Source organism: Lichenostomus cassidix, chromosome 13 (genome assembly GCF_008360975.1).
Source record: "Lichenostomus cassidix isolate B80296 chromosome 13, HeHo_3.0, whole genome shotgun sequence".
In the NCBI taxonomy this organism is placed as follows: domain Eukaryota; kingdom Metazoa; phylum Chordata; class Aves; order Passeriformes; family Meliphagidae; genus Lichenostomus; species Lichenostomus cassidix.
In genome coordinates this window covers 13,878,853-13,891,389 of record NC_139494.1, presented here as the reverse complement: position 1 = coordinate 13,891,389, position 12,537 = coordinate 13,878,853, and the positions used below count along the sequence as shown (strand labels likewise).

The following is a 12,537-nucleotide window of genomic DNA, read 5'->3' as shown; positions in this document are numbered from 1 at the left end:
TTAACTCTGCTTGTCCCTCTTTCCTGTCAATAAGTCCCATTCCTCCACCTGGGGAACAGTTCTTCCATGAGTTGGAAGAACATCATCACCCAATGTCCACCTCTCAGGTATCACTGCTATTGGATACATGGCCAGAAAGAGAAGAAGTAAAACGAAACATCCCAAGGAATGTTTTTTCTTTTAGAAGTATTTTCTATCAGTGGGGTACACCACATGTAGTGCTCATCAAACATCTGGCCTGATTCTGGCAAACACAAGCACATCAAGTTTTTTTTTTGATCTTTCCTCCATCAGGGCATATTCTGCTTAATCCACTGGAAAACACCTCTCTTCCCATCCCTACCTCTTGTATCTTGTGGAAATTGGACTCACTCAGCACAGGCAGCTGGGGAGACCTTGGGGATTCATCTCCTGGCAAAGCATCTCATTCAGATTCCCCAATGCTCCAGGCTACTCCCCACCTCTAACATCTTGAAAGCTCTCATCATGTCCCCAGTTGTTTGGGCTGGCAGCATTTCGACAACAAATGTGCTTGAGGATAAGTGCACTGCAAAAACCTTAGTTTACAAACCAACAGCTTGGAGTAGATGGACTCAACCAAAAGCTGAACATGAGATGTCCCTTTCCTGCATTCAAGAAGCACTTACAGTAAAACTCCAAACCTAGTAGAGTTTGCTAGAACAAACCAAAGTAACAAGCAGCTCCATCTCTGAATAGTATTTCCTAAGCCAAAAGGGGTATTTTATTGTGCTGCAAGAGTCTGTGAGCAATGTGATGTTACTATTGCTTCTCTTCTCTGAGAAAGAGAGAAACATGTCTGCTTTCCTATTTACGACAGTCTCTTCTAAATTTTAGACTTTTTCCTTAATAGTCACCTTGTCTCAATATATTTTCAGAATTAAGAAGAAAATGGAAAGCTAGCAAGGAAGAAAAGGTCTCTGCAGTGAGTCTTTGCATGTATCAAGCTCGTCAACAGAGAATGTCTTTCACAAAATGCCCCACGATTTGTGGCAATAAATTCACGCTGCATGCAAACACCACCCCAGCTCTGCTGCATTCACACGCCGCTTCCTTTGCAGCACTCAGATGATCTGAAGCAATCACAAGCCTCTGTCCATCGCTGCCAAGTTTAGAAAAGCTCTTTCCCACCGGAGTGTCTCAAAGCAGGATGAACAAATATGAGAACTACACCGAAATAGCCAGCAGCAGGTGTGGCTGCAGGAGGCTGTGGGAACAGCAAGAGGGATATCACTGACTGAGCTCGAATCTGAAATCCAAGCTACAGGAGGTGACACTTGCAGACTCCTGCCCCAACACACTCTCACCCCACAGTACCGAAAAAAGAGATATGGCTTGTAGGAATGTGCAAAGCAGGATTGTAATATGGATTTATACGGCTGGAACCCAACCAGCGAGGCACAAATTGAGAGCTGTGGGCTTGAGCTTGTGCCAGGATCCAGAGTGCAGTCTCTGCAGTGATCCTGCTCACACAAGTTAAAACTTGCTCTGCTGCATCTTCTCTTTGCCATCTTCCCTCCACATGATGAACCTTCTGAGCTAATCCATTTGTTCTTTTGCACAGACACAACTGTTTTCTGGTTTGACCAGGAGAAGGAATACACGGATTAGGGTGTGCTAACGGCTCTCTTATATATTTGCTTCCAAAACTGAGAGGCTCTCTCCACTCTGCCCACACATGCACACATTCTTCTGTCCTCCTGGACTCAAAGCTGGAATGCTTGACCCAGGTGGAGCTGCACAAAGCTCATGAGGAGGTTCAGGAGCAGCTGCCAGAGCTGGGGAGGAAACACCAACTCCCTTGGCCCTGGCTGCTGCTGGCTAAGATGGACATATTCCAGCCTCTTCATATCTCTGGTTCTTCAATGCTGACAATCATATTTGGGAGGTGGGATACTGCATGATCAGAGGCAGCAACTTAAATTTTATTTTCTTTTTTTAAACGAGCATATAACTAGCAGTGAAGAAGATAATAGGCTGACTGGTTGTCTAAATTGACAGCTGCTGAGAAAAGCAACAGAGCTCCAAGTCTGCAGGGTAAGATGGCAGCCTGTGAAGGCTCAAGAAGTTCCACATCATATAAGACCATCGTTTAACACAGCGTTTTCACTGCATGTGTATTTTATGCAAAGCAAATTTTGAGCTTATCAAGCTTCTCCATTTCCATCAGATGCCTCTCCCTTCAACATCTCATCTCTGTCCTTCCTCTCACTCCCTTTGCCCCCATCAGCCTCCAGGAAGCCACAGGACATCCATGTCTCCTGAAGGATGCCCTTCCTGCACTCCAAACCCACTAAGTCTTCACTTGGCTCAAACCAACTTAGCAACCCTCAGCAGCATTACTGGGAGGAAGCTTTGGTCCTGTCACACACTGGATCTGATGCCCTTTCCTGGGGAACCTCCCCTAGTCCCTGAATTTGTGGGCTGCCAGGATGAAAGGTTATTTGAGCCCTGTGTGTGCTGGATGCAGCCAAAGCAAACCACGAACCAGCCAGAGATCCTCAGCACCCTCCCACTGCATAATTTAATATCCTTAATTCATTCCTTGTTGAAAGGAAAAAAAAAAACACCACCACCACCACAAAACACAGCTAAAAAGCATTTTAAACACATCAAATAACATTGCTCTGCAAATCCAAGGCAGAGCAAGGAAGTTTGTGAAGCAAGGAGGACTCCTCCTGACACCTCCATCCCCTGACTAACACATTCCCGAATCCTGAGCCCAAGCCTGCCATATAAGGTGCTGATATCTCTGCAAAGGCAAGACAAGCTTTAATGCTGCAACTAAAAGGATGAGAGAACACTGCCTAAATCTGGCAGGTCCCTAAAGAGAGAGCGAGCTTTTCATCATAAATGTTTCTCCAGTTATTTGGGGAAAGAAACGCAAATCGGAAGGGAAGTTGCAGATAGAACAGCCCCTAAATTAATGTTTTTCCTTCTACTTTGCTCTACGTGGCTTCTGACCATGCTGTCTGTTGCAGTTTGTTCATGCTTTCTAAAATACAGGAAAAAAAATACACGGAGAAATCACAAGGCAATGATTATTGCTGAGTTACTGCCTCTCTTCGCAAGCTCACTGTACCAGGAATTGGCAAACAACCCCCAGACAAACATGTTTGCAACTCATTAAACAACTAAAATACAATGTACTTATAAATGCATTTATTACGACTGAGTCGCATTTTTCATCCAAATCTCTGAGCGACACACGGTCCAGAGCCAACCTTTCCATAGCTTCAGGTTATCCACATCCTTCCTCCCCAAAATGCAAAAGTTGGGGATTATTTGGGTGCAGCGTTCCCCCAGCCAGAGACGCGGCGCGGGCGTTGCTTTGCCTGCAGCTTTACTACCGACACAGATTCAGCCAGAAACCACCACCCAGCCTCACGCTGCTCCCAACCCTTCACAAACATGCCACAACTTCCCATACTTGACTTTTTTTTCCTTTTTGCTGTAAGCAGCAGTCTGAAAGCAAGAAGCCCCTTGGCAGAGGCACAGAAGGAGGGTAAATCTGTATGGCTGTGGCAGGACGGAGCAGAGCAGTTCTTACCTTTCCCCTGGAGATGGATGAATGTCCAGAGGGTGCAGAAGCTCGGGGAAGATGCAGCTCACTCCTCAGAGCAGCACGAGGCCTGGCCTGTGCTCATGAGCTGCCCCTGTCAGATTTTCCAACAGCAGAATTGCAGCCAAGTCCCTGCCCATGCCTGAAGAATTTCCTGAACAGCATTCCCGTTCTTTTCTAGCTGCTTTGAAACCACACTGTCTGTACTTCAATAAGGCTTTGTCAGGCCAAGTTACAGCTACTGGGCTGGCTCCAGTGAGCAATTGAAAACACATGTGTTTTGCATTAAAAGCCCCTTTCCCCCTGCACACATTCAGACACAGACACCCCCATCTGCACCCAGCCCCTGCCTGCCTGCCTTGCCTTCGCTGCTCTACAGCCAGCCATTCCCGTTAAAAGGAATAAAAGGATTATGTTGGTGGAGATTTTCTTTGGGAAAAGGAAAAAAGGGGTTGGGAGGGACCCCATTCCCATGGATAACAGCTTGCCCTGCCTCCTGTGCTTTGCCAGTGTCAGCAGGTCATGGGTGCCCAGGTTAACAGCTGGCTTTGCCAAACCCCAACAAGCCAGGAACCACAGGAATTAAAATTTCAGTTCACCACTACTGTCCTCTTACCTTTACTTCTGCCTCTTCTAAAACTATGAGAAAAGAAAGCATATTTTTAGCATCTCTAGACTCAGTTCAGCACATCAGAACTGTATCCTAATCTTGACACATACTCCTGTATCTGCTTATACTAAAAATAATACAACTATTCCTGAGTACTTTCATCCCTCTCTGCTTTCCAGCTGTCCTAACCCTTATAACCCAAAATATTTTAAGCACCTTGCATCTCTTTTTAAAGAGCATTAACACTGCTCCGGCGTTGGCTTAAGGAAAAGAAATAGAAGATAAAATGTTCTACCTTTGATCAGAATGGGTCCCAGTTCTTAATATCTGCAATCATTTCCAGGCAGCACCATGGGTCAAGGCAGTGACTGTGGGCTCTGCAGCTCGGGGTGCTCTGTGCCCAGCATGTGCCTGTGGAGCAGAGCTGGAGTAGATGTGGAAGCACACATGGATGTCCCCCTTATTCCACCACGGCTAAGTCCCACCAAAGATGAAACACAGCAGCAGAGTTGTCAAGGTAACAATATAGAAAAGAGACAGTTTAAAGTGAGAGAGAGATATTTTCCCCTCCTAATCTTCCCTTTCAAACTGTGCACGCCACTTCTCTGGGGTTATTCTGTGCTGTGGTTTGCAGAGGTGTGGTGGGCAGGTGAAGTGTTTACAGGGGATAAATACAGGGGGGTTAGAAGTAATGAGAGCCCTGTGCATGGCCTGATGAAGTGTTCTTTGGAGGCAGAGGGGTCCTGCCTTCCAGGACTCATCCACCCATGGGAATGCCAGCTCTGCCTTTCACCCATCAGCAGTGAGGTCTTGAAAACCCACATGGACATCCTGCAGCTCATCCATCCAACCTGTTCTGAGAGCTGCTGTGGTCACTCCATGTGTGGCTCTCACCTGCACTTTGCCCTGCTACCAAATGCCCTTTTCTTCTTCAGCAGTACTGCCCTTGTGTAAAGCCAGATGTGGGCAACCTGGACCAGCCCCCCAAACCCACCTCAGTGGGAATGGACCCTGACTATGATGCCATTTTGCAGAAGACACCAAAGATCATGTGAAACCACACGCTCATCCTGCCTCAGTTTGCCAGGTTCTCAGCCCAAAGCCAAGCACACCAGCATTTCACCACAACCAGTGGTGACAGCATTTCACATCTATTTGCACAGCTTGTGAGGAGTCAGTTTGTGCCAGAGCAGAGCCCACAGGCCTGTGGATCACATATCAGGGGAACTGTCCATGCAGCTGAGAGTCTCCTCAACGAGCTGCCACAGCCATGATAAAACTCTTTGGTTGGCAACCAGCAACAGCTGAAATCAAAGGCACCTAAAACCTTTGGAGTCTCTTGGTATGAATAAGCTGAAACAGGAAAATATGAACTGCAGAGTCACATGATTAGGTTTTCAGTTGTACAAGACAATCAGGCATCTGCAGAGCTGTTTGCAAGATGATAGCAGTCCGTGCCTTCTGTCTTAAATTTCCCTGTGGTCTTTATTCAGCAGACCAGTTATGGATGGGACAGGCAGTAACTTCAGCAGATCGCTGTGTGTTTTGAGTTAAGCACATGCTTTAGTGCTTTGTGGTCCAGGACTTTTTATGGCAGCCTGGCTCTGGCAAGATCATTAGTCAAACCATGTAAAACATGGCAGTACAGTACTCTGAAATCACTCAGTTCTTTACACAAATATGGCAAATCAGTGTTTTTCAGCTTTTTCTCACTGTGTGAACCCCTAAATATTTGACAAAGGAGGTGCAAACCCCTGTAATCATTTCACAAAGAGAGATTTCTACATACCTTACAAAAACCCCTCTTAACTTGTCATTTTTCCCTTGGGAATAGTCCCCAGGCCTCCCATACATCTGTGGACCACAGGCTGGAAACCACTGCTGGAGATAACTTAATCCCTTATTAAAAATCTAAATGATCTCTTCTGTTTATGTGATGTACTTTCTATCTTCAGAATATTTATGCGAGCTAGCAGCATGCTGGCAGGTAGAGACATGGGGAGGTGACAGCATTAAGACTGCATTTTTTCCACTGGCATAATTAGTAGGCCAAGTCTATAAATATTTACATTAAATCTGTCAGGCATCACACCAACCTCACTGATAACTTCAGGGGTGTCTTACTGTAAACTGCATTAATGCCTCACTATTTTGTCATCAAGTAACACATAAAATGCTCCTTCAAGCTAAGCCACTTCGAGTAGGTTGTTTTTATCTCTTTCTCATTTGGGTGCAGGGTTTAAAGATGCTTCAAGCATCAGAACTGTGGCTCAGGGACTGCTCTATTTTTCTGTTATTGAGCTATCATTTGTATTAGTGCCAGCGCTACCAAAAATATATGAACCTTGCAAGCATAAACCTTAAGTTGATGTCGACATAACTATCGGCGTAACTGCTATTATTCCTCAGAACTGGCAGGGTTATGAGGATTAAAAAAACCTACCAGAGCTCTTTGGGAAGATGAAAACAAATTAACCCCCCTCAAAGCTCCAGTATCTTTGCAGCTGGAGAGTGCAACACATAGGGATTTCCATTTTGTTCAAGAGATCCAATCCAATTGGATCCATGAATTTCTGCACCAAGAAGAGATCTACAAAATGTAGGAAGGAAAGTTCCTTCTCTACCATTTATACCTGTCCTGACTTTTGATAGCATTTTCTAGAAGGAGCTCAAATTTATTTAGTATTTACTGTTGAATTATCAATATTCATTATTAATTTAACAAATAATATATATTTGCATGCAAAATGAAACTTGGGATTTTCACGCCATGCAGATTTCCAGGGACTCACTCAAGCATTCCCCAAACCTTCCTAAAAAATTCAGGGCAAACCAAATATGCAAAAAGAATCAGCATGTAAATGCAGGTGTGGGTGCACCTGGAGTGGAGGAAGCAGTCAAAATGAAAATTTTATTATCTGAAATAATTAAGCAGTCCCTTGTTTGAGCTTTCCCTCCATATGACTTCCTTTAAAATCCATTAAATCTCCTGAAGTATCACAATAGAATAAATATAAATGTTTAAATATTTTTAATGTCTCAACTGAAAGAAATAATCTGCCAAATTATTATTATTTTAAATTGCCCTCAGCCTTGGAGTCTTTTAAGAGATCCCTCGAGTACCCATGTGCAAAGGGAGACACCAAGACTCATTTCAGCTCCATCTCCTTAAATGCAGAATTAAGGGAGCTGATGGATTAGAAAGTTAACTATTTTGGGTCAGGAATGGCAAGCTGAGGGAAGGCAGCTATTGGCATTCCTGATGGATTCACCCAGCCCTGAGCATCCAGAGAGGATGGAGGGCAATGTAATGAGACAAGGAGGGGGTTCCCCAAACTTTTGTAGGAAATGGCAGTGGTTGTAGGGGCAGAATGCTTCACTGAAGGGAGAAAACCCTTCCCTGTGTGTGCAGGGAGAGAAGGTCTGACTCGATGGCAGGAAGCAAAATCCTGTTTAACTGCTGAGAGTGCTGAAGGCACACAGGTCAGCAAGTAATCACACACAGGGCTGAGATGGACTTGGACAAGAGGGAAGGAAATGGGAGAAAATGAAAAAAGACTTGTGTATGTTTGTGTGTGTGAACACAGACCAGACCTGCAGTGCCTCCATCCCCACATCCTCACCCACTGCTCTACTTTCTTCATGAGATAAATGTGGCTGCATTTCAGGAACAAGGATAAATATAGGACTGGTCATGAGATGCAAGATCTGCTAATTCTTGGAGACTAAAGAGAAAGAGGGGCAGAGCTGCTCTCATAGGCAGGTGTTCTAAGGATGCTCTAAATTTCATGCAGATGAGAAACTCCAGTAACAGCAGAGGTGACCCTGGGGACTGACTCACACAACACTGAGCTATTTAGATCTGAGTACTAAATTTTCCCCTTCTATTCATCCCAGACTTAGCAAACAGTATGAGAGAATAAATGAATCAAAGGAAACACAACAAAAGTCCTGACTTCATGGTAATGTTACAGGTGAGCTGCGCAACAGCAGGTCAGGGCAGGAGTTGGTGGTGCTTGCACAAGGCCAAAACCACAACTTGAGTTCAAGTGAAGGACTGTGCTTTTATGAGAGGCCAGGCTTGGAGAGCTGCTGCTCAGGGTCTGGAGATCAGAAACATTCACATCTCTGCTGCTGCTGCTGCTATGAGACAGGGATTGAAGTGGCAAAAAGTCATCACCAAAGGCACCTTCCAGTGCACAGGCTCAGGAGAACTGCAGACAAGGAAGGGTGGAGGATGGAGGCACCCAGCATGCCAGAACCACAGCAGTCTCATGCTTTCCTGTACACAGATTGATGTGCAGCAGCTACACTGAGAGCAACCTACCCCTAAGGCTCTTTTCTCCTTAGGGTCCAAACCTGCAGACTCCCCAAGCCCATTTGCAGACTGAAGTGTTCCCAATCCAAAAATCTCTGTGCTGTGCTCCTTTTCCCACAAAGCTGCAGCAGTGTTTACCTGTCAGCCAAAAAGCCACAGCCAGGACTTCATCCAGCCCACCCCTCTATCTCAGCTGCTGCTTTGTAATTATTTTCATGATTTCAGCCATTTTCAGGCTCTTCTCAGAAATAATGTAAGGCCAGCAGAGCTTGTTAATAGGTAGAATGGAAAGTGTTCCTTTTCATTTCTCTGGCAACATTAATGCAATTATCCTGAATAATTCTCAAACTACGTGGGCTGTAATTTCAAGGCAATATTACTATTACAGAGCCCTGTTCTTCCAGCCAGCATGTGTCATACTTCCCATCCAGAGGTTATTTATCAATAATCAGAAAGGTCTTCATTTACAAACAATAGCGCCTCTTCATTTGCAGCACGACAAGGGAGCAGGATGGGTGTCACCAAGCAAAAAACAGATGTGCCATGTCCCTGGCTCTACTCCTCTGGCATAAGAAATGTGAGGGGGAAAAAAAAACCCTCACTGCAAAGATTAATTCCATACAGATATAAGAGCAAATATTCAGTTGGCAAGGCCAATAATTGTTCTTCTATTAAAGTCTTAACAGTATCCAAATTCATTACTCTTATCTGAGCAGCCTCAGCCTTCGTTCTTTCAGAAATCAGGTTCAAGGCACAGAGCTGCTGTCTGAGCTTTGGTTAGATATGTGCCCTGGCCAAGACACATCGTCACCTCAGCCTGAAATAATCATCTTCTGGGGGAACATTTGAGTTTCTCTGCTTTGTCTGTTGTGGTGGAGAGTTTTTGAGCATGGCCATGCCACACTTACATTTGATGCTGAGCAGTTTCTGGTCAGGCAGAGCTGTTCAGCAGCCTGTGCTCATCACAGCCTTTTCCTTTTCACTCCCGACTATTTTTATTCTGTCAAGAAAGAAGCTCTGCTTGTTCTTACACTTAGGTATCCTATTATATCACAAAGTTTAGCACCACCCGATGCACCCAAATTTGGCTCTACAGAACAATTTCGTAGGCAGCAGATCTGTGTTTCACAAAGCAATTAGCAGGACTCTGGCAGAACACTAACAAGGAGGCCTGTCAGTCCGTCAGCAGGCTGGACAAAACCATCTGCTTTAACGAGCTCTGGGTGTCATTCTGGACAGCAAGATTCTGCACCAGCCGGTGAGACTCCTGACATGAGCAGCAGTGACCTTCATCTGTAATGTCTGATCCAAAGGAGAATCCCTGCCCTCCTTCTGGGACAGCATTAGCCTCTCACCAGCAGGCTAAAACTATCCAGATCACACTAGATATAGCTTAGGACATTTTTTATAATGAGGGTGATGAGGCACCAGAACATGTTCCCCAGAGAGATCCCTGGACACATTCAAGGCCATGCTGGACAGGGCTTTGATTATCTGATCTCATTGAGGATGTCCCTGATGACCTTTAAAGCTCCCTCCCAACCCAAACCACTCTGTGATTCTAAAACCTGACATACAACATCCGCCCTGGAATAAGCAGCAAGGAGACAACAAATCTGGTAACCAAAATAGTGAGAAATCTCTGGCCGAATTTTGGAAATTCCTTCTCTGTGCTTGTATTCTGCAAGAGGTGCTAAGGCACGTGCTGTTCATAAAGCAGCTCCTGACAGAATGCAGACACTTGGAGCTGTAGCACAGCAAAGAATGATTATGCTGATACATAAACAAATGCACACACACACATTTTGAGTTTCAACAGAGAACACTGGGGAAGGTTTAAAAGGCAAATTGTTAGGAAAATGAAGCACCACTGAGATTGCACGAGGAAGAGGGAAGGAATGAAGATGTAATGGCTTGACTAATAAATGCATGTTTGTATGTCAGTAATCACGCCTGACCTTTGCCAGGGAACTCAGAATGGCAGAGGCATTTGGTGAGGATATGTACTCCAAGGACCATGAAAAGGCCACTGTGCAAAAAGTCCAGAGTTGGATTTTTCTACAGAGATGTACTCAAGGGCCTCTCAATTTCAGCTTCTCTGCTTCAGTTATTGGCAGAATGTCACAAAGGGTAAAACGCCATTTAATGGGAAATCCCTTTATTTCTGTAGCTATTACCTCTCAGTTTCTGAGAGGATTCCTTGTGCTTTCCTACACCTAACCAGTTTCTGGAGCCTAGTGGGATTTCCTATGTGTTCAACAGCATCCATAAAGGCTGCAGCATTTAAGAAAGCTGCTGAGACCATTTGCCCTTGGTCTGCTGTCCTGTTGCAAATATTTCTCTGATTCAGCAGCTGGTAAGGCTTAGCCCTCACTGCAGTGTCACTGCTGCTGCTGCTGCTCCCAGATCTCTCTGTGACCCAAGGAGTCATGATAAGGATGACTGTATCAATGTTTGGTCCCATTAGAGTACAGGAGAATCAAATGTCCTGTCCCTTCCTCCAGAGAATGGAGAGCCAACATACAATTTGGATTTAGCACTGTCTCGTTATCCTTCAACCTTATAGTTAGGGTCTTGGACTACTGGTGAGCACAGTGACCCCAGCAACCTCCACCAGCACCACACTGCAGAAATCTTCACTGCAGAAGGAAAGGAATGGAATAAAGTTCCTCTTGCAATACTCATTTCTACGTGGCAGAAAAAGAAGAGGGTCATTGTGTGACTCCTCTGCGTGAGCAAAACATCCTGGGGTTTGGCAGCAACAGGATCTTCTTTTCATTAGTAGGACACAGGGAAAACCTTGCCACATTCGTATATTTGGAGTTTCATCCCTGCTGTGATTAATGTCAACATCACTGCTGCCCTAAATTCTCCATTCACTCAGGCTAAAAATACCTTTCTGGATTTCCTGATATTACCCAATGAGAATCACAAAGGGAGAGAGGGCAAGGAGAGGAAAGGAGAGAGAGATGCTTTGGGTGTGTCATCCAGACTTTCTTTTTGGGCATAGTAGCTGTCAGGGAGGTAAGAGAGATATTCCAAAAATGTGAGGGATTTTACCTGCCCACAATTCTTCCCAAGTTATGACAAAATTTTATGTGGATGCTTCTCAAAGAGTATAAATTTTTCATGTTATGCTTTACTCAGAGATATATTTACAATTATAGTTTAACTCTCTGAAGTTACTAACTGGTAATTAAAAAAAGTTTATTTGCTTCTGCTTTTTTTTTTTTTTTTTTAAGTGCCCTTGTGTCTTATTCTCATTTTCCAGATCTGTCCTTCCTTCTCCATTTCTGTGGGTTAGGGACATACTCAAGTAAATTATCTCTCCACAATGGCAGGAAACATGCAAAGGGAAAAATGCATTCCCTTTCCCAAAAAGTTGTTTCTGGCTGGAGCTGTGCCAGGGGAGGTTTAGGTGGATATAAGGAAAAGGTCTTCCCCCAGAGGGTGGTCAGGCACTGAACTGCTCCCCAGGGAATGATCACAGCCCCAGGGCTGTCAGAGCTCCAGGAGCGTTTGGACAGTGCTCTCAGGCACAGGTTGTGATTTTTGGGGTTGTCCTGTGCAGGGCCAGGAGTTGGACTGGATGTGGGTCCCTTCCAACTTGTGGATCCCTTCCCTTGTGGGTCCCTTCCAACTCAGGATATTCTATGATTCTATAGTTCTAACCAGTGGCTTGGTGTTTTTTGTAACCCGTCACCTCACAGGAGACCAGCACAAGAGAAATCAGCACAGAGCATTTACTCTCAACCATCTATGAAAACATACACGTGTATTGAAGTAGTGCAATATTTAGGTCACAAAAAATGCATCACAGCAGTGGGGTTAGATGTGAATTCTGTATAAACTGTTTCTCACTTCCAGAGCATCTGGCTGGAGCAGCACTGGGCTGTGTTCACATCAGTGCTGCTGAGCAAAGCCTCCTCCTCTCACCCCTGCAGCTATTTATCATCATCACACAACACTGGGAGAAACCCAGCATGGTGGCACAGAAGTCTCCATCCTGACTGCCACACGGAGCTTAAA

At 44.9% G+C, this 12,537-nt stretch overlaps 1 protein-coding gene across 9 annotated transcripts in view; it reads right to left on the bottom strand.

Annotated features, from left to right (window-relative positions):
- SGCD (sarcoglycan delta) overlaps positions 1-12,537 on the bottom strand; it is a 309,325-nt gene that overhangs the window by 128,722 nt on the left and 168,066 nt on the right. For 2 of the 9 annotated variants that reach the window (XM_085073818.1, XM_085073820.1), the window contains exon 1: positions 3,569-3,685. The exons of the other annotated variants lie outside the window; for them this stretch is intronic. The gene's annotated coding sequence lies outside the window, so the exon portion shown is untranslated. Of the gene's footprint in view, positions 1-3,568; positions 3,686-12,537 lie in introns of those variants that run through there. 9 annotated transcript variants of the gene reach the window in all.